Source organism: Lissotriton vulgaris, chromosome 2_1 (genome assembly GCF_964263255.1).
Source record: "Lissotriton vulgaris chromosome 2_1, aLisVul1.2, whole genome shotgun sequence".
Taxonomy (NCBI): domain Eukaryota; kingdom Metazoa; phylum Chordata; class Amphibia; order Caudata; family Salamandridae; genus Lissotriton; species Lissotriton vulgaris.
In genome coordinates this window covers 268,818,584-268,842,530 of record NC_141687.1, presented here as the reverse complement: position 1 = coordinate 268,842,530, position 23,947 = coordinate 268,818,584, and the positions used below count along the sequence as shown (strand labels likewise).

Genomic DNA, 23,947 nt, shown 5'->3' with positions numbered 1-23,947 from the left:
TTCAGGACTCATCGGGCTCATCGACCGGTGGTGGAGGAGGCGGCAGAGGTCGAGGTGGCCAGCAGGGACGCGACCAGCCCCGCCCGAAAGACAGTAAAGGCAAGCAGAACGATTGAACACCGAAAAATCCCAGTTTCAGAGGAAAAAAGTTGCCGCTTTAACAGCGAGATATGCCACAGATAGTGAGAACGCGGCTTCGGAATCTGACATGGGCGCTGACGTTTGACAGCGGGGCGGAGATTATCATAGTGCGAGAGGCCCTGCGTCCACTACTGAAGGTGACAGCGACTGACCAATATTTTGTTGTGAAGACAGCTGATACTAGAGTAGCTCCCCCTGATAGACTTTATGAAATAGTCCTTTTATTTGAAGGTGACTTACAGCGTACCATGAAAGGGGTATTTTGGGATAATCTTACAACTCCCTATGACATTTTGTTACCGGAGGCTGACTGGCCCCCCACCTTTTGTTCTCACAGCTCCCTAGTTTCGCGCACACCGTCTCGAAGGAGCATGCGCTGAATTTTGCATAAGAGTGGGCTAAGGCCCTTGCGCCGGCTTTGTACCGTACACATTGTGGTTGGGATACATTTTCCCCACACCACGAGATTCCTTTACGGTCTATGCCACAGCCTCAACCTCAATATCCCATCCGGCGTGAAGCTAAGGCTTCCGTCGCGGAAATCCTTGAACAAATGGAATATCAAGGTGTAATTGAAACTTGTGTGTCACCGATGAATAACCCACTTTTTACTGTGACCAAGCCTGATGGTTTGTATCGTTTGGTATTGGATTACCGGCATTTGAACTCGCATTGCTGTACCTGTGCAGTACAGAATACCCACGGCTCTGCTTTGGTGGATGGTCTTGTGCGCAAACGGTTTAAAACCACACTTGACATTTCCAACGTTTTTTTTTTTGCCCACAAATTGGATAGTCTAAGTTCCCAATGGACCAGTTTTACCTGTGGCGGCAAACAACGCCAATTTAAACGCCTAGCGATGGGCTATAAGAATAGTCCAGGCGTGTTTCTGCCTGTATAGTCTCTCTCTTGGAGAAAGGCGACGCTGATGCGTGTTCGTATTTGGATGACATATATCTCACAGACGACCAGCTTTGGGCGCATCTGTGTCACGTTAACAGCATAATTTGTAACGTTGCGGACTTTGGTTACAAATTCTACTTTGCAAAGTCTCACATTGCAGAGTACACAGTGTTGTTCCTGGGCTACGAGCTCAACAATGAAGGTCAAGGATTGGCTCCTCACTTCTTTGAGAAATGCGCACAACTGCGCGCTCCCACAACTCTGAAGAAATTACAGTCCTTACTGGGGATTTTTACATTTCGGGCGAACATATATTCCCGAATATGCCCAGCGTATCAAGCCTTTGTATGCTTTGATATAATTTACTTTTACCAAATTTTGCTGGCTGCCGGAACATTCAGCTATTTTGCAGTCTTTGCAAGCTGACCTCCTTGAATCTAAATTCTTACTGACTTGTGGTAACCACACCAATCTGGTGATTAGAATCATCCCTGGAGCGGTGGGTTTCACTTACCTTACTTTTAACGAAGGAGGCACAGTACCTATTGCTTACAAGTCACACTTGTACACTTCGGCAGAAATGCGGTTTTCCACTGTGGAAAAAGTTTTGACAGCAGTGCAAATGGCGATTCTTAAAGAACGTGCACCGACGCAGGGAAAACGCATGTTGGTTGTTACCCCGTATCCTGCACTAGAGGCAGTGACTAAGGCCAGTGTACCAAATTCAAAATTTTCGCACCCACGGTGGATACAATGGGCTGCATCATTGACTTTTCCGGATGTCACTTTTATTTTTTATGCCCCCTTACAGTCGCAGGAGTTTTTGCAGTAAGAGTTTGTTCATCCTGCGCCATTGACTATGCGGCCTTTGGAGAATTTCCATTGTATCATTTACACTGATGGTTCAGCGCAAGTTGCGCATGGGTCTAAGCACGCATACGTCTCAGCTTGCGGCATTGTGGTAGGTGCCATGATGAATGATGAATTCAAGTCCAGGGTCGTGCACTTGCAGACTTTAGGGAACTGCACCGCACAATTGGCAGAGCTTCGTGCTCTGATGCCTGCATTGGAATACGCTGATCTTATTGTGAGTGATTCTTACTACTGTGTCCAGTCTTACAACGAAAACCTGTTCTTTTGGATTCAGAATGATTTTCGTGAGCACAATAAAACATAATATGATCTGGGTCAGAGTGGCTGAGCTTAAAGAGCAGTTGCCACTCGTGTATGTAATTCACACTCTCGGTCATCAGCGCGTAGGAGTCCACGCTGTCGGCAATTCTTTGGCTGATGAGGCCACAAAATCAACAGTATCAACATATTTGGTGGCAGCAGTTACACGTTCCAAAAGTAAGATCGCTGATGACATCTTGGCAGCCGTTGCTGCGACTGAGAAGGGAAGTAAATATCCTAAGGGGTTCCCTTCGAAGTATACTTATCACTTAAGTCCTGATAAAGTCCCTTATGTGAAAATACCAGACATTGGTGAAAGGTTAATTCCCAACGCGGACCGCAGGCCAGCGCTGATTACAGCTGCCCATGAAGGAGTGGCGTCTGCGCATGCGGGCGTCTCGGCTTCTGTATCTCAGTTACAGCAACGTTTCTGGTGGCGGGGACTGTACAAACAGACGCGTGATTATGTCCTTCATTGTGACATTTGCCATCAGATTAAGCCTTCAACTGCTGCGCGTCCGCCCCAGACACAGTTGTACATTTCTAATAAACCACTTGGTTGGGTTTATTTAGATCACTGCGGTCCTTTTTCTTCTGATACTGCGCATAAGTACATCTTAGTTGCAGTTGATTCATGCACACATTTTGTGTGGGTGTGGCCACACCGCAGCGCTGATTCACAAACTGTCATAAGAGACCTGCGTGACTTTGTAGGGATTTTTGCCTGTGGTACCTTCCATTCGGATCAGGGTCCTGCTTACGCCTCTAAGGGGTACAAGGATGCCATGGCTTCGTTGGGGGTCCAAGTCAATTTTTCGTCTCCATACAGACCCTGCAATAAAGCTAACTCCCACGTTACCAACTCCATCAACTGGAAAAAGGTCCAAGAAAACATTAGTCTCAAACCCCTAATGCCATCTCAATCCCCCACCTTATCGGGGAACGTCGAAATCGACGCCGACCTTTTCCACAACTGGATCTCACAGGAAATTAAGTCCAGAATCCCCCCCAAACGTCCCTGTTCCTCCCAACAAAAAACCAAAACCAATGCCCCTTGGTTCACACCCGACCTAGCTACCGCTCACTTACTATGTAAAAAGGCGGAACGTAAATGGCGTAAGACATACGATGAGGTCAATTGTCTTTCCTATATTCTAACAAGGAAAACGTATCTCTCAAAAATTAAATCAGCCAAAAAAAACTTTTACGTTAACGCCATCAAAGATGCCAGCCAAAAACAAAAGACGCTGTTTGCAATAGTAAAATCGTTTACTCAGCCCAAAGCACTCCTACCGGAAATACCCCCATCTCAAGATCTCTGTGACCAAATCTCTGATTACTTTGAAGACAAAATTGCTTCCATCCAAAACAACGTTCCCACTCCGGATACCTCCCTTGTTCCCTCCCTCCCGGACTCTAGTGTCGGCATTCTCAGAAGCTTCTCTCCGGCCACGTTAGCGCAAACCAGAGAAGTCATCTTGGCCTGCAAATCTGGCTCCCCATCTGATCCCTGTCCCCCGAAAATACTTCACCAACTAATCGAGGTGTTGAATCCGACTATCAACAAAATAGTTAATTCTTCACTCCTCACAGGGTCTGTACCCAGCCGATGGAAGAAGGGAATTGTCAAACCCCTTATGAAAAAGGCCAATAAATCCCCGACAGATCTGACTAACCTCCGCCCGATTTCACTACTCCCTGCCCTGGGAAAAATACCGGAGCAACTAGTCTACAGAGAGTTAAAACGACACTTGGAAGAAAACAACATTCTCCACCCCAAACAATCGGGTTTCCGTCCAAAACACTCGACTGAAACTGCACTGATAGAACTATCAGATACCATCAAACTGTTACAAGATCAGAGGAAAAATTCAATTCTTATCCTCCTTGACTTAACGGCGGCGTTTGATACCATTTCCCACTCCATCCTTATCAGTAGACTGATGGATATTGACGTTACCGACTCTGCTTTAGCCTGGGTAAAGTCATTCCTCACCGACCGTTCACAAACTGTCGCCCTAGGTCCCTTCCACTCTAAAGAGAAGATGGTCTCTTCAGGTGTACCGCAGGGGTCCATCCTGAGTCCCCTCCTTTTCAATATTTACCTCATTCCACTCCTGTCCCTGATTGATTCCTTCGGCATACCAATCACCTCGTACGCCGATGACACACAACTCATCGTGCCACTAGATGACAATTCCACTGAAGCCGAGCTCAACCTTAAACACTGTCTAACTGAAGTCTTCCGCTGGATGGACCGCAACCACTTAAAATGCAATTCTAGCATAACTGAGATCCTTCCAATTGGAAAAAACTCGTCCTTCTGTCCAGCCCTCTGGTGGCCAGACGATTCAGCTGCTCCCCCCCAGACTGTTACATCCGCCAGAAATCTTGGCGTTATCTTTGACTCTGACCTTTCCTTTGACCTACATGCTAGAACGGTAGCTGGCAAATGCTTTGGAATAATCAAATCCCTCAGAAAATTTTTCGACTTCCTTCCTATCGACGCTAGGAAAACTGTGACAGTAGCGCTTATAATTTCTCGCTTAGATTACTGCAACGGCCTTGCAGGGGCAAAAAAGAACACGCTATCAAAACTTCAAAGTGTGCTTCACTCCGCCACACGATTGGTACTCAGGCTACCTCGCAGATCCTCTATCTCTGCAGCCCTCCGTTCCCTACACTGGTTGCCTCTCCATAAAAGAATTCTTTTTAAAATACTGATCATTGCCTTCCGTGCCTTCAACAAAACCGGCCCTAAATACCTCTCCAGACGCTTTCCCCACTACACCCCCAGCCGTTCCCTCCGCTCGTGTCTTGACAATCTCATCCTCCCTGCCAAATATAATCTAAAGACTAAGGGCGGTAAAACCTTAAGCTCTCTTGCCACGAAAGCATGGAACAGCTTGCCCAAAACTCTCAGACAACAGACTCTTGAAAAACCCTTCAGAAAGCTCTTAAAGACCTGGATTTTCAAACTCTCCGATGACTACTCCAAAGCCGCCATCTAAACCCTCCTTCAATCCCAGGACTTGTCACTCAGGATCTTCAGCGCCAAGATGCTCCCTCCGGAGCGAACGTCGCGCTCTACAAATAACCTCACAAATATCACAATAGTGTTGTGGAACGAATGAACCGAGATTTAAAGCAGTCATTGACAGCTAGAGTTATAGGCACTAGCAGGAACTGGCTGGCCCATCCCAATAGCGTGCAGCGTGCTCTTAATAATCTCCCTAGAAGGTCTCTGGGTGGGCGGACCCCATACGAAATGCTCTTTGGTATCAAGATGTTCGTACATGACCTTGACGGTCTAGACCAGGCGGCTGTTGCTGCCTCCTTTGACGTAGATGAACATTGCAATGTTTTACAGAATCTACAAGAGACGAGAGACAGTCTTCCAAAGGAACACTTGCCCTCCACCTTGGATGATGCGTTGCAGATCCCGGTAGTTGTTTGGCTACCCCAAGTTGGAGAACTGGTTCGGGAGAAGATCGAAAACAAGAAAGAATTTGGTCCCTCTTATCGAGCTCCTTGTCTGGTGCTTGGCGTGAAGGGCACAAGAACAGTCATTTTACCACCACTTCCAGGTCGTAAGGAAAACAGGTATATCTCCTTTGACAATGTCAAAATACACAGAGTGGCCAATTCTTCTTAGTATGACACCGGCAGTCTCATGTCCTTCGATTTTGTGAAATTCTGTTATGGCCCGCCTTCTAATCCAATACCTGATGTTGCCCTCGAGTTGCCTGCAATTTCTAGTCCTTTAGTGAGTACACTGCCTGGTATTCAACTTGATGAAACTGACTACACTTACCCAACTGGATTATCTATGCCTGATTTGCAATTTTGGCTGGTGCTTTTTTCAATTTACCTTTTCATGTCAATTGGCTTTGTGGTGTATTTTTTTCGACTTGTCAACGGACACTGTGTCGAGAAGAGAACATGCATTCGACATATCAATGGAACATTGGCTCTCCATTCCTCATCACACAGATGGAAGAGGGACTTGGCTTTTGTTAACATCACTGCTTGGCCTGTCTTAGATGGATTGTATGGGATGCTGTTTGATTTCAAATTCATGGGCCCACTGAGGTTATAAATGTCCCTAATGTGCTTAGAGTTTCTATGGGGGATGTAATTAAACAAAATATACGTTCTGATGATTGGGATGTTCAGGCCGTAGAAGCCTTGTTTTCTGATTTGAAATATTATGCTGCCTTTGATGCTGAAGATTTGTATTTAGAATCTGCTAATTACGGTGATTTATATTGTTACCAACATTTTGGCAATCATTACCTCCATGAAGCTAATACCAAGAGGAACACTGTCAATTATACGCAATGCATTTTATTTTAAAATGACTGGAAAGTCCACATCCAAAGTTAGACTTACTGATACTAAATTACAGTTAGCTGTTGGAGGCTACGAATTGTGGAAGGATACCATTGACCTTAAATCAGTTTGGGGTTCCAAAAGCTGGCAAGTGCAAGGCACTGAGGCTTTGCACCGTGCATGCCTCATCCCGAACCAAATGTTGTTTTTGAATTCTACAGTTTTACAGACAACTTGCTTTGGATTGGCTACTAATAAAAGATTAAATGCTCCTTCTTTTTCTGACTTAGAAGAATATTCCGGTTGGAATAATGCCACTAAATGTTCAATCAGAGAGTTACAAACTCTATTGCTAAATTCTTCCTTTAACATATCCAGATTGGATCCCTCGGGTTGGTTGCTCTGGCACAGAAGTGCAGATTCTTGCCAATCTCGTTTTCTGGGTTTGGCTCATGGCTTTACACAAGTCAGGGTGGATCCCAGGTTTTGAAAGTTACCATTCTGTGACTACCTATTCTGTAGGCAAATTATGTCAGAATTGGCTCAAACATTCTACCTTGGCGTCAGTTATACTGCATTTGTCTAAACTGACTGACGATGTTGATCTGAATGATTTTATAAAGGGCCCGGCTAACGGTATATCTAAAAGATGGATATATGCTATTTACAACGAAGTCTGGAAAACGTCCCAGATTGAGGCGGCTACCCGCATTAGAGCTATAGATCAGGCTAATTTATAGAAGGTGCTAGCAGTTGTAGATAATAGCATAAACACGCTTTCTGCCCAAATTTACACGTTAGACAATATTGTATCATCTGTTGTTGATATTGTGCAGGATGAAGTGTCTGTTTTGTATCATGATCAGAATCAATAGCGTTCTATTATGCAGTTTACATGGAGACTCCAGACCTTGAAATCAGAAAAAGTGCCCTGGCATTGCATGAACACGTCATCCTTGTTTGCCCCATTTAATTTGACCGACAAGCAGCGTTTACTGTCAATGAAGGATGCTTCTTTTTCTATGTTGCACATTGAGAGGTTGGAACCTTTACCATTTTCAGTGGCTGAAGCCAATACAGCAACGTGGCTTATCCACGGGTTAATAACTCTCCCGTTTCCTCTATTCAAGTTCGAGGCGTGTATGAAGTACTTTGCCAATGGTAGATATGAGCCTCTTGGCAGTGCTTATCTCCATGAAGCTTGGTCGCTTCCATTTACATTTAGATGCCTTAGGGAGGGTAAGGAAGTTTATTTGAATGGTGACGATTGCACTGAAACACCAGATCACTCATTAATGTGTAGACATATCAAATTACATGGCTCTTGTAAGCAGAATGAGCCAAATTTAGCCTGTATTTTGAAAGGTACACCTGTGCCTGCTATCGTACCCACATTCACACTGCTGGCGAACGGGAGTTATTTACTTTTAAATAATGAAGATTGTTGTGGGTTAGTAGCGGGAATAGCTTATGTCATTACCGTCAGTGAACATGTGGTTGGCTGTAAAAATGTAATGTATCCTCCTCCGCATGAGAATCTTGATGTTTCCATCTGGCCCAAGAGTCCGACCTTGAAAGCAGAGTTCAACAAGATGAGTCGCTTAAAAGCTCTATTGTCCCAGAAAGAAGTTGCCCGCACAGCTGCTCGTGAGACATTTGTCCTTCACGTGGCTAACACCCGCACAGAAGTGCATGCTTTATTGAATACCGATTTGCCCTTGCATTTCGGTGAGTTGATTCACACTATCTTTAATGCCTCCTCCACCACAGGGCTGGCACACTTTTTTAAAGTTATAAGCAGTGGCCTTGTGACTTCCTTTCAAACTATATTTGGTGTGTTCCCGGCATTTTTTCATTCTATTTTTTCCTGCCTGGTTGGTGGATTTCCTTTACTGCTAGCTCTGGCTGCAGGCATGTTTTTACTGTTTTGTTTATTTGAAAATGGATGCACATCCTGTGTTACAAGAAGAGCTGTCACGGCTGGGGCTGCTTCGCAGCCAAATGCTTGAGTAATATGGAGCGCTGCTTCTTGCTACTTTGAGTGCGGCTTATGGATTATCGTTTCGATTTTCCTATTTTACATGCGTCCAGCCTGTCTTTCATTGCCTAAGTTGCGATTTCGACAGGGCCCTGGATTTCTGTCTCTACAATACGGTATATCCCGATGCAGATTATGATCAATTTATGAGCCCCTTAGTTGCTCATGCATTGCTTTGTTCTGGCGGAGGGATTATGGCCTTTGCGGCGATGCATGGAGTTCTGGGTCGTTGGAATGTGTTCGCAGCGGCACAAGATTTCTTGGCACACTGCTTCATTGAAAACCAACTGAGTTGTCCTCTGATAGTGCTAGAAGCTCCGGTAATTGAGGAACATGTATGTTCTTTCCCTTTGTTAAATTGGATGGCCAAATTATTTTCAGATGGGAACAGTGACTTTCTGTTGGAGGCTGTTGCTGCATATTTTGCATATTCATTGTTAGAATGAGATGTGTCTTCCATGACCGACGTCAATTATTGGACATCGGATATTTTTTACTTTTTTATCGATTTTTTTTTTTTTTTGTTTTTTGTTTTTTTTTTTGTTTTTTTTGTTTCTCAGCCCAGATCTATTGACTTCACTACGTCCAATGGCTACATTTTTTAGAGTTGAACTTTTAACGGACTATAAGGTTTTTGTTCCCCAAAAATGTTTACTCCGTGTGCAAATTTGAGAGTTGTTCTGACTATTGTTCTGAACTCTGCTTTCCAAAAATGTGCCCCTTATCTTATCTTATCTGTGCTCGGATCAAGGCAGGGTGTCATGGAGATGGGCTTTGCCTACGCACAGTGTTAAGTTAGCATAAGCTTATCATAAGTTCAAATGCCATCTTTCCTTTCTGCTGCTTTTGCACACGGCACATATTATTATAAATGTTTAGAGTCTAGCAGAATATTTTTCTTCACAAGAGAATAATATGTTTTCCTATGGTATCAGCTTTGCTTGGTAAGCTATGTCTGAACAGTGAGTGCCGAGGCCTTCAATGTTATTTCAACACATTGGTTTTTGTTCGGTCTGATCAGCGCACGTCCTAGACATAACACATATGCAGCTGTGGCCAACTCTGGTTTTGGCACGTTTAATAATGCACTGCGCAGAGCATGCAAACACACTTGATGAACATTCACATGCAGAGAACTGGTGTAGAAGATGATGTAATCCTTTTCTACTAAGACCAGAGGTATGGGGCCGCCCTTCTGAAACCCAAAGAGACCTTCTGTAGATATAATATAATATATTAGCAAGGGAGGGTAAGACTGAGGTGCTATTTAGCCTTCTTCCCTTTAGCATTTTAACATGCTTTCTCCCTTTGTATTCAATGGAATAGTAACTATGCTGATAACCTTGTTGCTTATAATATCTTTGCTTATATTAGCTAATATACTGCGCCTAAGAACACAGTATTAGAAATGAATATTTCAAACTTGCACATGTCTTCATTCACTCCTAGTTTTGGACTAGTATGATAGTATAACGAAAGAGTATTCATGTGTTCCATGTTACTTAATTATAATTATTATTATTGAATTTTGTACCGCGCACGGTTACCATGGGGCATCCCAGCGCTTATAGAATCCAAGAGCAGGCTACTAATAGAAAACAGAGGAGCTACAGTTATTCTGGGAAAAGATACGTTTTCAGATGTTTCCGGAATCTGAGAAGGTTTGGTTCGGACCGCAGCGAGAATGGGAGGGAGTTCCAGGCGAGCGCTGTATGGCTAGAGAAACTCCTGCCCCCTGAGCGGGCTCTCCTGATTCTCTTAGTCTGAAGGAAATGTTTATTGTCAGAGCGTAAGGCTCTTGTAGACTTATAGGGGCGAATCATGTCCTTCAGAATAGCTGGTCCTTTCCCCTGTATGCTCTTGTGGGCGATGCACAGGGCCTTAAAGGTAACTCTCTCTTTAACAGGGAGCCAATGGAGTGCTTTTAAAGCAGGCCTGGCTGACTGCCTGGCTGGAACATTCCGCAGCAGCCTTGCTGCTGCGTTCTGCACTTGTTGCAGGATCTTAAACGTTGACTCTGGTGCTCCAAGAAAGAGCGCGTTACTGTAGTCCAGGCGTGAGATGATTAATCCTTGGACTAACAGCTTCCGGGAGAGTTCTGGTAACAGGGGGAGAACCTTACGGGCCGACCAGAGCATTCCATAACAAACGCCTGTGATCTTCTTGGCGTGTGTCCTAAAGGACAAGTCCGGCTCCAGCCAGACCCCCAGGCTCTTGATCTCCTTTTTTGGGTCGGGCGGGGTGCCCATGCAATTGGGCCAGCTGCTTGGCGAGAGGGCAAAACTTGAATGGCCCAAGATCATCAGCTCAGTTTTTGATCCATTCAGTTTGAGCGATGACCTGGACATCCAATCAAACACATCTCTCAAGCATGCATGGAGTGTCTCAGGCTGTTTCTTCAGCTGTGTAAGACTCACCACTAGCTGGGTGTCATCCGCGTAGCTTATGGTCTTAAAGCCAAACGGAGACACCACACCCTCCAGGGGTGCCATATACACGTTAAATAACGTGGGGCTAAGGGATGAGCCCTGTGGCACCCCGCAGTGGAGTGGGAGGGGAGGGGATTTTGCATTTCCTTCCCAAACCTCGAAGGTACGCCCCTCCAAAAAGGAGGCCAACCATTCCAGGGCCACTCCTGTGACACCCGACTCAGCTAGACGTTGTATCAGCACCCCATGGTTGACGGTATCGAAGGCCGCACTGAGGTCCAGGAGGATCACTGCCACTGATCCCCCTGCATCCAAAGTGTTTCTGGCCTCCTCTACCACTGCTAGCAGAGCCGTGTCCGTACCATGGCCTGGTCGAAATCCCGTCTGGGAGTCCCTCAACCGGCCATTCTCCTCAAGAAAGTTTGATAACCGGTGGTTCGCCAGCCTCTCGGCAATCTTACTCACTCCTGGTAGTAAGGAGATGGGCCTGAAATTGGCCAAGTTCTGCGGGTCCAAGCCCGGCTTCTTCAGAAGCGCTTTGACAACCGCACTTTTCCAGTCAGGCGGCACTGTCCCCTGAGTGAACGAGAGATTGATCAGATCGGTCAGGGGCTCTCCTATCGCCAGGGCGGCCTGCTTAAGGTACCGCATCGGGACAGGGTCCCGAGGTGAGCCACTTTTCATGCTCCCGAGGACCTTCAGTACTTCACCTGTAGATACAGGGCCAAATGACGTCAGTCGATTTTCCGACATGCGGAAGTCCTCAGAAGGGGGCGTTCCCAAGACCGAGGGGAGAGAACTAATAATAATGTTGATTTTGTTGTTTAAGTAGGTGGCTAATTCCAGACATTTTTCCTGTGGTCTATCATAGACAGGAGTAGGCTCAGGTGGTTTAAGAAGCTCCTTCATCACTAGGAAGGCTTCCCTGGATGAGGACGCAGCGTGGTTTACTCTCTCCCCATAGAAGGAGGCCTTAGCAGTACGTATAGCACGTTTGTATATTCTAAGTTCCATGCGGTATTTTTCCCTGCTATCTATCTCCGGGCACCTTCTCCATAATCTCTCCGCGCGTTTGCAGTTCTGTCTCAGGGTTCTGAGCTCTGGGGTATACCAAGGGGCTGAACCCATTCTCTTGTCCCTAATAAGCATCTTCTTGAGGGGAAGCACATGGTCCAGTGCATTGGTCAACCAGTTCCTCACTATAGCATCTGCAGTCACCGGGTCACAGCCCTTCTCAGGCTGAGTGTCCTCCAGACGGGCATTCCAAGTGTCTACCGGGAGCCTTGACCATGCCCTATCTATTCTAAATTCCCTGAGTGGGAGCGTGACATCACACTTAATCTCCCAGTTAGCCATGATCAGTGAGTGGTCGGACCAAGGAAGAGCGAGGGGAGGCATAGCGGATATACCCGTCATGTTCGAAAAGATGGGGTCAAGAAGATGACCTTTGACATGGGTGGCCCCAGTATTTATCAGTTTCATTTGCAGGGCGCTCAGCTCGCTCAACAAATTAGTAGCCCTAGGGTCAATTTCTTCATCGAAATGGCAATTGAGATCTCCTAGCAAGATGAAGTTGGATGCGGCCGCAGCCAACAGAGTAGTAGTTTCCATTAGTGACGATGTAAAATCACCCATGTTTCCAGGGGGCCGGTAGACTAGGAGGCCTGTCAACTTGTAGGTAGGGGTAAATTGAAGCGAGAATTGGCAGCTCTCACAGTCCTTGACCCCTGCCTCACGTGCCTTACAACTCAGTGACTCCCTGTATAAAATGGCCAGACCCCCCCCCCTCTCCCTGTGCCTCTGTCAAGATGGTAGATCAGATATCCCGGCGCCAGCGCTATCACCGCATGCGGACCCGAGGTGTCAGATAGCCAAGTCTCAGTGAGAAACAAGGCATCAACCTTGTGGTCCAGTAGTAGGGATTTAATCTCTGTAGCGTGGCAGGGGAGTGATCTGCAGTTAAGCAGGGCAAGCCGACACAAGGTAGTGGGGATGGCTTCTTCTACATTCAGGTGGCAAACTCTACATCTCCTAAAGCGCTTTCCGTCTTTGGCAACATAGCAGCATTTGTCGTATTTCGGTGTTCGGTAGGATAGGAGCTCATCCTTTGTATACCTGATCGTGATGAACTGCTGGGGACTCGCATCGGGCATAGCCACTGGCCCCGGACCCGGTTGGGCCCGGACGGGCACAGACGGGCTTAACTCTGGCGAAACTCCGGCGCTAGTCCGAGCGTCCGCTGCTCGCGTCCGCACTTAAGGTGTTCTAAGTTCATGTTCTGGGTTGTCTAATCATTGAGACACTGATTGCTAGTCTGGTAGGGGATTTTGGATACTAAGTAGAGTTTTGGCACCCCCTAATTCACTGAGGTTCCAAGTCTCTATGCACAGTTCTGTGTAGGAGCAGAATCCCTGCGACCCTAACAACCAGGCTCTCTTCAGGTACGAACAGAGTGCGACACAGCTCTGGGGTAGATTAAAAAGGGCTTTATTGATTTCTCTCTCGCTCCGTGTGCAGAGTCCAAATAAACGCTTGGCAGACGCGTTTCTCCTTTTCAATTCAGCTTCATCAGTGCCCGTTTCTCTGGCTATTCTTTTCTTTGGGGGGTCAGTTAAAATAGACGACTGCTGTAACCACTTCCTGTCAGGTGACCGCTTGCCCCTCCTCCGCCATTGCGGACTGCTGGACACACCTCCTTGTGGAGACGTGTAGCACTGGGGGGGGCGACTCGTTGCGGGCAGTGCTCCGAACCAACTTTGCAGGTGTCCCGCGTAGCTCCTGAACGGGAAGGCGGGTCGCTGGCCAGTGCCTCCAGACTGGCATAACACAACAACCAGGCTCTCTTCAGGTACGAACAGAGTGCGACACAGCGCCGGGGTAGATTAAAAAGGGCTTTATTGATTTCTCTCTCGCTCCGTGTGCAGAGTCCAAAGAAACGCTTGGCAGACGCGTTTCTGCTTTTCAATTCAGCTTCATCAGTGCACGTTTCTCTGGCTATTCTTTTCTTTGGGTGGTCAGTTAAAATAGATGACTGCTGTGACCACTTCCTGTCAGGTGACCGCTTGCCCCTCCTCCGCCATTGCGGACTGCTGGACACATCACAGTACTCCTCCCAGGCAGCTGCTTTCTGGGTGTTGAAGTCCTCTGTGGAAGCCCATCCAGTGACGGGGCCTCTCATACACCAAGTGATGTCCCACTCAAGCTACACTAATCATGACGTCAGACCTGCATGGGATGGAGCACCAGGAGGTAAAACGATGACGCCTTCTGTCGGCACGTGAGAGAATTGCTGTACAAAAGCTCCGGATTCAGTCTGATGCCTGGAAATATTCACAAGGTGAGGAATCTGTAGTTTGATAATCCCTACCAGATAAGGTTTTACTGAAGGTAACTAACTTGTTCTTTCAGATCTTGTGGATTTTTTGGTAAATTAAGACTCTATTATCAGGATCCCCATAACAAGAACTTTTATTATCTTCACCACAAAGCCCAGAGATAAGGTAGGCTCTTACTGTGGCTCTAAAAGGCAAAGAATGTTTTAGAGGAAGAACTGTCTGAAGACGTAACTTTCCAGTCGTAAAAAGCTACCAAAAGGAACCATTCAAAGCTAAAAAATTGACAAATCATCTACAGAGGAAAAACCATAAACCTCTAAAGAGCTACCTCCTTAAGAGTCAAAGAAAGTATAATTTGAAATCCACCGCAGGTACAACTCCATCTTCTGATGTGTGTATTGTAAAGCCTTCTACCTATAAACCAAAGTTTGCACCTTCTATGATTTTGGAAAAAGGTTTCTGCTTCTGTCACTGTCGTTAACATTACAGACAACCGCTCCGTAAATGAAACCGTTGTTAGCATTGACACCAATGTTGAGCATTTGCATTTTATAATCATTCAGCAAAATAGTGATCAAGCTTGCCAATGAAATCTCCTCAATAGGCTTCGATCTCCTCAAGGAAGATTCAGTTGACAGCACCATCAACAGAGAATCAGTCGAAAAGTGCTTTCTTGATAACTGTAAAGGTCAATAGAATTGTTGGTGATACTTTCGTCAATTGAGGATTTTCTGGCCAGAAAATTGGTAAAGACTGTCAAAATTATTCCTCCAGAGACAATCCTAATGGAGCAGTCATGGAGCCATTCCAATAATTGACTATATGTGGAATGACAGTCACAAGGCGATGTGAAACAGCATCTTGTATTATTTTAGACTCACGAGTGGATGTGGCATCAATCTGGTTCAAGCAACAAGCGAGAGCAGTTGTGCTACGACAAGGCTAGCTGTGCTCCACTTAGTTTGACCTGAAGTTCATTGTTGGATTCTAAACATGCCCTTGATGGGAAATCATTGTTTGGAAGGCATGTTGCTGTCACTACAGTCAATAAAGTTGCACAAGTGCTGTCTGGTCGCTAGAAGTCTGTAACATAGACAACAACCCACAATCTCGGCTAGTGCCCATTTTAACCCCTTCGCTGCTGGCCCGTTTCCACCGCTGTGCGGTAAACAAACGAACAGGGCGGGGCCGTGACGAACCCCAGCCGTCGTCAGCACACGAGCACCGCGGAGCGTGACGGCTGGTGTTCGTCACCAGCATACAAGGGGTTAATGCACCCTATTCGTAGGGGCAATTCTGGACGCTAGTGTGAATCAAGCCTACCCACCTTCTCAGAGGATTCATGACATTCAGGCTGTGATTCCAATGTTTCAGGATGTAGCAGTTATTGTAGTAGTGAAGGTCCTATGCCTGCTAGCGTCCTGCATACTGTTGTTACTCAGCAATGCCGGCACATGAGTGCCCTCCTTTGGTGTCACCGCACACACTGATTCCTGAACAGTGGAGCTCTTCACGTCTCCATCAGGATTTCTGAAAACACTGCAGCGGACCTTCAATGGTGGAAGGTGGACAGCAACCTTGCTAAGGGAAAACTGTTAGACCATCCTCCCTCAGTGGCAACATCCATCACAGATGCTTTCACCCTAGGGTGTGGAGCTCATCTGGAGGAACTGGAGATCAGAGGCCTCTCTTCACCAGAAGAACAGCCCTTGCACATCAATCTGTTGGAACTGGGTATCATTTTTCTATTTCTCAAAGCCTTTTTCACTTCCCTTTGTGAGCAATCGGTTCAGATTTTTTATGGACAACATGACTGCAGTGTGGTATATCACCATTCAGGGGAGTAGAGTCATCTCTTCTCTGCAGAGAAGCTCTACAACTCTTTTCCTCAGCACAAGACTTTGCGTAGTAGCAAATCACCTGGCTGGAGTGCTCAACGTACCAACGTCCCTTTGTCTAGGGCTGCTCTTCGAGTTCCCCCTTGTTTTTCATTTCTCCTTCATTTGTTCATATATACATCTTTGTCCTATGTATATATGTCATGAGTTATACACACAGCGTAAGAGTTCGCATACCAGGTTTTTCCTTGCCCTAGTATTGGGGGTTTTATCCCCATACTCTTTCTCTCTCTGTCTCTCACTCTCTCTCTCATATGGGAAAGAGCACTCTTTGTGTCGCTGGCTTTTGCCGGTTTCTCTTTGCCGGGCTGGTTGACTACCTGGTGATGCACCGCCTCTCTTTGCTGCTGCATGTGTGCTGTTGATGCTCCAATTCCTTGGGCTTTTGCATTGGTAGGGAGTAGATCTCACGGTACACTCTGTCTCCTTGTGTGTATCCTATCATCTACATACCTGTATCTCCTGGTAGTTATGACTCTGTATATCTCTGCATTGTGACATCTGTCCCCTCACATTTCACTTTTTGGCATCCATTGCGGTGTATGTTCAGTGGGTATGCCCTGACGCTGTCATGCTATCTTGTCCCTTTTTCTGGGACTCTGTCTCTTGCGTTGTGAAACTGAGCAACGGATCCATGGGATCCGTTGCTCAGTTTCACTTCTTTTTGCTGAAGTTTCAAAACTTTCCTCCATTATGCACTGCCCTTTCTGGTTCTGTGTCTCCTTTCATCCCTGTCTGGACAAGGGAGGTCTCGTACCGTCCTCTGACGGATTGTGGTGCCTTTGCATGTGTAAATGCTAAAATGTGGTTGCTTACCATGAGTCATGTTGTTCCAGTCTTGTTTCCCTTGCAGTTACATCCTGTAGTTGCAGAATGCCTGAAGTTTGTCATGGTATTCAATTCCCATACTCTTTTTGCTCCCTAGGAAGGCATGGTTTTTCGCTTCTAGAAGATTCTTTAAAAGTTTTACAGTAGAAAACAGAAGTCGGTGTGCCAGGAGGGACTTATATGGCTCCATTGACGTCATATAGGTGGACGACGTCAGGATGGAGCCACGCGATGCCGCCCCCTGGAGAGCAGAGGTGCAGCTGCTCACAATTTTCCAGATCCAGTCTGACACCTGGGGACATTCTAAGTTAAGGAATCTGCGGCTAGACTGTGTCTCTACCAGATACAGAGTTACCGAAGGCAAGTAACAAGTTCAATGAGCAGAAGATAACACCTTAGCTGTGCTGCACTCTCATTATACTCAGAGTATCTAGGGGCTCTTACCAAATAAGGCCAAAGTTATGATGGCAGCCAGGTAAAAAATCAACATGACCACTACCAATGTCCAACGTCCTCCACTAGAAACTACAGAAAAAACACGGATAAAAACACGACCAGAATGTCGAAAATTGCGATCCACAATTATGACAAAAATGTACCGTAAATGCTATGAAAGCCAGCATGCAAAAAGAGTAAAGTGGATATATATATATAAAAAGATTGTGATTCCCAGAAAATCCGTACTGTGCACATGCCCCATATCATCCAATCAATCAAAGTTGTGAGTGACTTTTAACCAATCATTTCATCCACATAAAGGTCTGTACCACCCCACCCAAACTGTGTACGTGAAAAAATTAAATGTGTCTCAATTAGTGTTCAAAAACCTCCAGCTACAAACAGTCCCAAAGCAGACACCTATAGGTTTTTAAACTTGTGGTGAGTGTAACATTTGTCACATGGGGTGCAATAAGGGCTGTTGCCCTCTGCCCTCTGCATTGCCTTCTTCTATGCCTCAGAACTGTAGCCCAATAGTTTTAGCTGTTGTCCTTAGCCTCTCACCGCAGTTTCTTGGACCAGTTGACATTCCAGGAGGTGTTGTAGTACTACGTTTCTATGAAGTGTTCTCCCACTCTTCTTATTCTTATCTCATGGTGTCCTTTCCGATGTTGTGGCACGGGTGCAGATTCGGTTCCATACGGGGTTCTTCCCGAGTTGCCTGGTGGGAATTCTTCTTTAATTACTTATGCTGTCGAATGGGCTAGTTGGGGATCCTTCTTGAAATCGGTTTGCAGACCCTCCAGGAATGGTATTGCTTGGGTATCTATTCTAAAGTAAGTAATTTGCGGCTAGACATCTCTATCAGATGAATCAGTTACTTACCTTCGGTAACCCTTATCTGATAGAGACTAGGTCTAGCCGCAGATTCCTTACTGACCCACCCATCCTCTTCACTCTGCGAACTAATTCTTCCTTTCTTTGCACCCTTGTGCCTTTCGATAAAAAAAAAATATACAGAAGGGAGAATATGAAGGGCAATTCAGACTTCCAGTCGTTCTTCATATAAGCGTTTTTCAAAAAGAGAACTATTTTTGGGCACACTGTTTCCATAACGTGGCTTTTCGATTTAGTGTGGAAATGTTGTTGTGAAAGAAACTGACATCAGCATATCAGGGAAGGGCTTTTATGTTTTCTGACAACGTTGCATCTGATGGGTGACGTTGTACCGTCGCCCTGCACCCTCTACCCACGTGCAAAGCTACTGATGTAGAAAAGAGGGGAGAATATGAAAGACAATTCAAACTTCCAGTCGTTCTTCATACAAGCGTTTTTTAAAAAGAGAACTTTTTTGGGGCACACTGTTTCCATAACAGTTTCTATACGTGGCTCTGCGTTTCAGCGTGGAAAGTTGTTGTGAAAGAAACTGACATCAGCATATCAGGGAAGGGCTTTTATGTTATCTGACGACGTCTCATCTGATTGACACGGTTGTACAGTCGCCCTGCACCCTCTACCCACGGGCAGAGGTACTGATGTAGAAAAATTCCGGATCCAGTCTGGCACCTAGGGAAATTTCTACGGTAAGGAATCTGCAGCTAGATCTAGTCTCTTATATATAAGGCGTTAGCGAAGGTATGTAACATATTCATTAATCTTACAGATGTCTGGTTTACCTCACCTAGCCGTTTATGGTGGCTTAAAAGACTGATGCGTCTACTCTAGGGGCCTGTGGTTGACCTCATTAACATAGGTTCAAATCCTGGTGGGTACACTCAGCCTTTCATCCTTCTGAGGTCAATAAAATGATTACCACTGAGTTGGGTAGTAATAAACATCTGGAATTCACTGCCAATATCCCTTTCTGGGTGAACGTATGCTTTACAAAGGCACGGTATGTTATGTTACTTATTTATACAGGTACATTTGTAGCTTGCACAGTTTAACTACTAAACAGACGATATGCATCCATTTTGGGATCCTTGTCATAAGAGCCTTGATAGATTAAGATGGGTATCCCACCAAGAGTACTACAACACCTAGGTGGGACGTAAACATTGTTCTTACTCCACTTATGAGGGCCTCCTTTCAGACAACTCATGAACAAGTGGTTTTCTTGGTCATGGTAACTTGATTATGCAGTCAGTGAGTTGTATACTTTCAGTGGAAGAACCATATATACTGGTATGTAAAGACAGTTGTTTTGTGGAAAAACACACAGTTTATACTAAAAGTTGGACCCCCTTCCCACATTAGTCAGTTTGTTGAATTGCCAGTCTTCAAACAAGAGCACAGCAATCTCTATATACACTACATTGATTTTACCAACTACATTGTAACCAGGGGTGACTCCTCCACAAGGGCGGAGGAGCGTCGCCCCACAGCTTTCTCGCAGTGCGAGAAGCAGAAACATAAAATGGTATGAATTCCATTTTATGGTTCTGCTTCACGCTCTGCGAGAAAGCAGAAGAAGGGTTTGGTTGGGAGTGGGCAGATCAGGGAGGAGTGGCTAGCCAAATGTTATGGGCGCTGACTGTTTAGTCGGCCCCAGGGCCGACCAAACAGCAGGCAGCCTCCCTCTCCTCACCTAAGCCAATCACAACATGTCATTGCAGCGTTGTGATTGGCTTAGGTGAGGAGAGGGAGGCTGCCTGCTTCTGCTTTCTGTGAGCAGAGAGAGAGAGCAGAAGACGCAACGCGGGACCGGAAGGCGAAAGTACGTCTTATTTTTTTAAAGTTTTATTAAATAAACTCCTCCCTCCTGTGCCCCACCCACACGCGAATCATGCTGGCCACAACTGATTGTAACATTTGCACAGTCTCACCCAGGCAATGCTATTTCATAAGTAGGTATTGCTACAAGAATTATTAGTCAATCAGGTTTTTTATGGAAGATCAAATTAGCATTTCTTTTTTTTTACTCTTTATTTGCATTTTTATTTTTATTCTCACACATTGACAGATCTCATAACAATACAGAGAATTAACAGTCATCTGTTTCATTATGGCAGTATATATATTTCCTTCATGAGAAGTGATCAATGACCTACGCGACATAGAGCCAAGATCGCTGGTACCTAGTTCATTACTGCTTTTCAGAAATAGGTGGTGTAGTACCCAATGATAGCAACTTGGTTCAATACAGAGTACTGGATTCTTAACAGTCCATAAAAAGAACAAATCTTAAACTCTGCTACTGTGCTCAGTTTGTGGCTATAGTGGTTACAAGCTACAGACTTGCCACGTTCCCTCCTTCACCACCCGGGACCCATGCTTTCACTTTTCGGTCATGACTATGCAAGTGACGCCTTGCAGCTACACCCACTCCGCTTATGCTACTGTAATGCTGTCTCCTGGTGTTTATGTATTTGACAGATTGTATATGTGTCCCTGTAATTGTGTCCTTTGTCTCAGGCATGTGCGTCTTCCTCAGGGGTTTGTGTTGTGAGTTAAAATTCTAAAAGTATGGCATCCCCCTGGGTGTTGCCATAGCCCCAATGTGTCCTCCCTATGTAGTGCTTCACTCTCTGCCTGTGCCTACACTAGAAGAGATTGCTTACAGACCTTAGTTAAAGGTGTGTTTGGGTTCTTCCACCTGTGGGTAATAAGTTGCTTGGCGGTTATAAGCCCCGGATCGATATATCTTGCAGTAACTTTGTTTTATTAGGCCTAGGAAACAGTCCCAACACGCTCTCCTCCTATGTGTGTAACGCTGGGCGTGTTGTACATGTGAACAAGCAGGATGTAACACCCTGCCAATATTCATGGTTTTTAGTGCAGTGCCATAGCATGTGAAGGAGATCTACTCCAACCTCAACACACTGAGAGCAAACTAAATCTGTCTGTTGAAAATATTGGTTTATTTTGGCAGGTGTTAAATATGCCCCATGTGTGATGTAGAACTGTACGAGTCAAAATTTCGTGTTTCGTGGAATGTGTGTGTTCCCTGCTAGTACTGATGTCCATTCCTTGTCTGCCCAGGGACAACCACAGCCTTCCTCCCACATGGCGTGTAATGAGACGAGCAGAGTTGTCTATGTGTCAGTTGCAATGCTATTAGCCAGTGTACTCTATGGCTACCTGTCCCCATGACTTATAACTATTGTACCACTAAATGGGATTGTGGTTCGCTTGTGAAGTCAACCAAGCTTGTGTCAACGTGGCTAACATTGAATTGTACAGTAAACACTGACCCAGGGATAGATCTGTGCCGCTTGTTAGTGCTTCATAAGTTAACAAGACACCATCTCCATACAAGTCACATAGTGTATGCAGCCCAGCCGCATGCCAAGATGCAAGTTCTGCTCCTGTCGTGGTAGTTCTTCGTGATGGAGGATGTCGCCCACGTGAGCTTGACCCCAAGTTAATCATTAGTGGAGTGATCTATGCGGATACCCAGGTATCAAAACGTGGTCAGCTGCCAGGGTTCTGCTACCTCGTTACAGACTAAAGCTGTATCCTGGATGTTTGGAGTGAAGGGAAATAGACAAGACTATCTCCAGTTCACCTTAAGTCCTGATAACCTCGCAAAATAATGTAGCGTTTCAGCAAATGCACATTGTGCACAGCCCTGAGATATAAAAGCAGATCCTCTGCATATAGAGAGACTACATGCAGGCCATCTGCCTACAGTATGCCCTAGTGTGTTCCTGTTCTGCGAGCTGCAGCTAGCGGTTCGATCACCAGTGAATATAGCAGGGGCGATAGGCGGATTTCCTGTCGGGTTCCTCAACCAATCAGTATGGATTCAGATATTAGCTGCCCAGTGCGTACCCTAATGAGAGGCTGCATATATAACCGTTGCACCAGTTGCATGAAGCATTCCCCAAAACCATATTGGTAGAGTATCGTAAATAAAAATGCCCATTTCAACGAGTCAGACATCTGGATCAATTCCAGGACTGTGGTGCATATGCCTGGATTTGGAAGAGTCGCCATATATTTAAGCAGGTGTTACATGCAGGCACTAATCCATTTTGATCTGGGTGTACCAGTGCTGATACCTGTGGTGCCAGGCGTACTGCCAAAATTCTTGCCAAGATTTTGCAATCAGTATTAAGTAATACAAGTGGTCTATAAGACCTAGTTCTGTCTATTCCCTGTCATGCTTAGGAAGGGAGATGAGTAAGGCTCACACTGCGATGCTGAAAGGGTGGAAGACCTTAGTGATTCTTCATATAGTAGTTTTAGCTGTGGCACTAGCACAGTGGCAAAGGTTTTGTAAAATTCTGTCTGTAATCCATCAGGCCAAGGAGTCTTCCCTGTGGCCAGGGCCCGGATACTGATCCAAATCAGCATTTCATGGTATGTCATATGCGCACTCCACTGGCAGCAAGAGGGCACAATGGCAAATGGCATTTTTAGGGAGCATTTGTTTGCTAATATTTGTAAGGCATCAATATGTAAAGTAGTTAGCATATTCATAAGACACTGTTAGTTGGATGCTTATGGTATAAAAGAGCCATACGTTGGTCAGACAGTTTTAAAGACTTTGCCTTATCCTCTGCTGCTTTTCAACAGCCACCACTTTGGAGAGAGAAGGTACACATTTGCAATCTATTCACATCATATGTATTTATAACACACAAGCTGATAACGGATTAATTTACCCAACTGTAACAATCAGTTTGCCTCTTGTTGTGTTATAGATTCACATGTGACCTGCCCACCTCCTTTAGGGCTGCAAAGAGGCAGATGCCTGGTCCAAAAACATATAAAGTTATTTATATGCTTGAGTCTTTGTCCTGGTGCGTTGTGGGTTTCAGGCAATGTAAGAACAAGAGAACGGACACCTCTTCAAAACCAAAACAAGCTTTTAAAGAGAAAGCAGTTGGAGTATTCTGAACCCAAAATTGGATAGCGACCTAGTTCACAGCATTATTATTATTATTATTATTATTATGTTTCTTATATAGCGCCTGAATCGACCCCCAAAGGGGTATCTCCGCGCTTGCCTTGGGAACCCGTCCTGGCTTTTCCCTGTGAGATAGCCCCTACAGGGCATCCCCAAGGTGAAAGCCAGGCATCCCGCCGCGGGGGGGCCGTTGTGGAGATTAAGCAAGCTTAATGCCCAGAGTTGCAGAGTGTGAACCCATGATTAGGTCAGGCACCGAAGCGAGAATTATCGAGTCCATGGACATTTGAGCTCAAGACCCTGCCGCGTCGGGAATTGAACCCTGGTCCCGGGTCTGACCTCTGCTTCAGGGTCTGCCTGCTCTAACCAGTGAGCCACAGCATGGGAATCTACAGAAAAACAAGCCACAAACCCGTAGTTAAATGCAAGTATATTTACCTTACTGTATTTGACATTATCTAGTTGTGTGTGTAGTAATAAGAGAATAACTTGTTGGTTAAGTTTAATTTTTATACATTTTTAAGGTAAACTTCCACTGTCGGCTGCTGTGATTCAGTGTATATTATTTCACTGCCATT

General features: G+C 45.5%; 1 protein-coding gene across 2 annotated transcripts in view; it reads left to right on the top strand.

The window, feature by feature from the left end:
• The window catches only part of USP32 (ubiquitin specific peptidase 32), a 1,504,025-nt gene that overhangs the window by 1,476,820 nt on the left and 3,258 nt on the right, over positions 1–23,947 (top strand). The window lies entirely within an intron of this gene.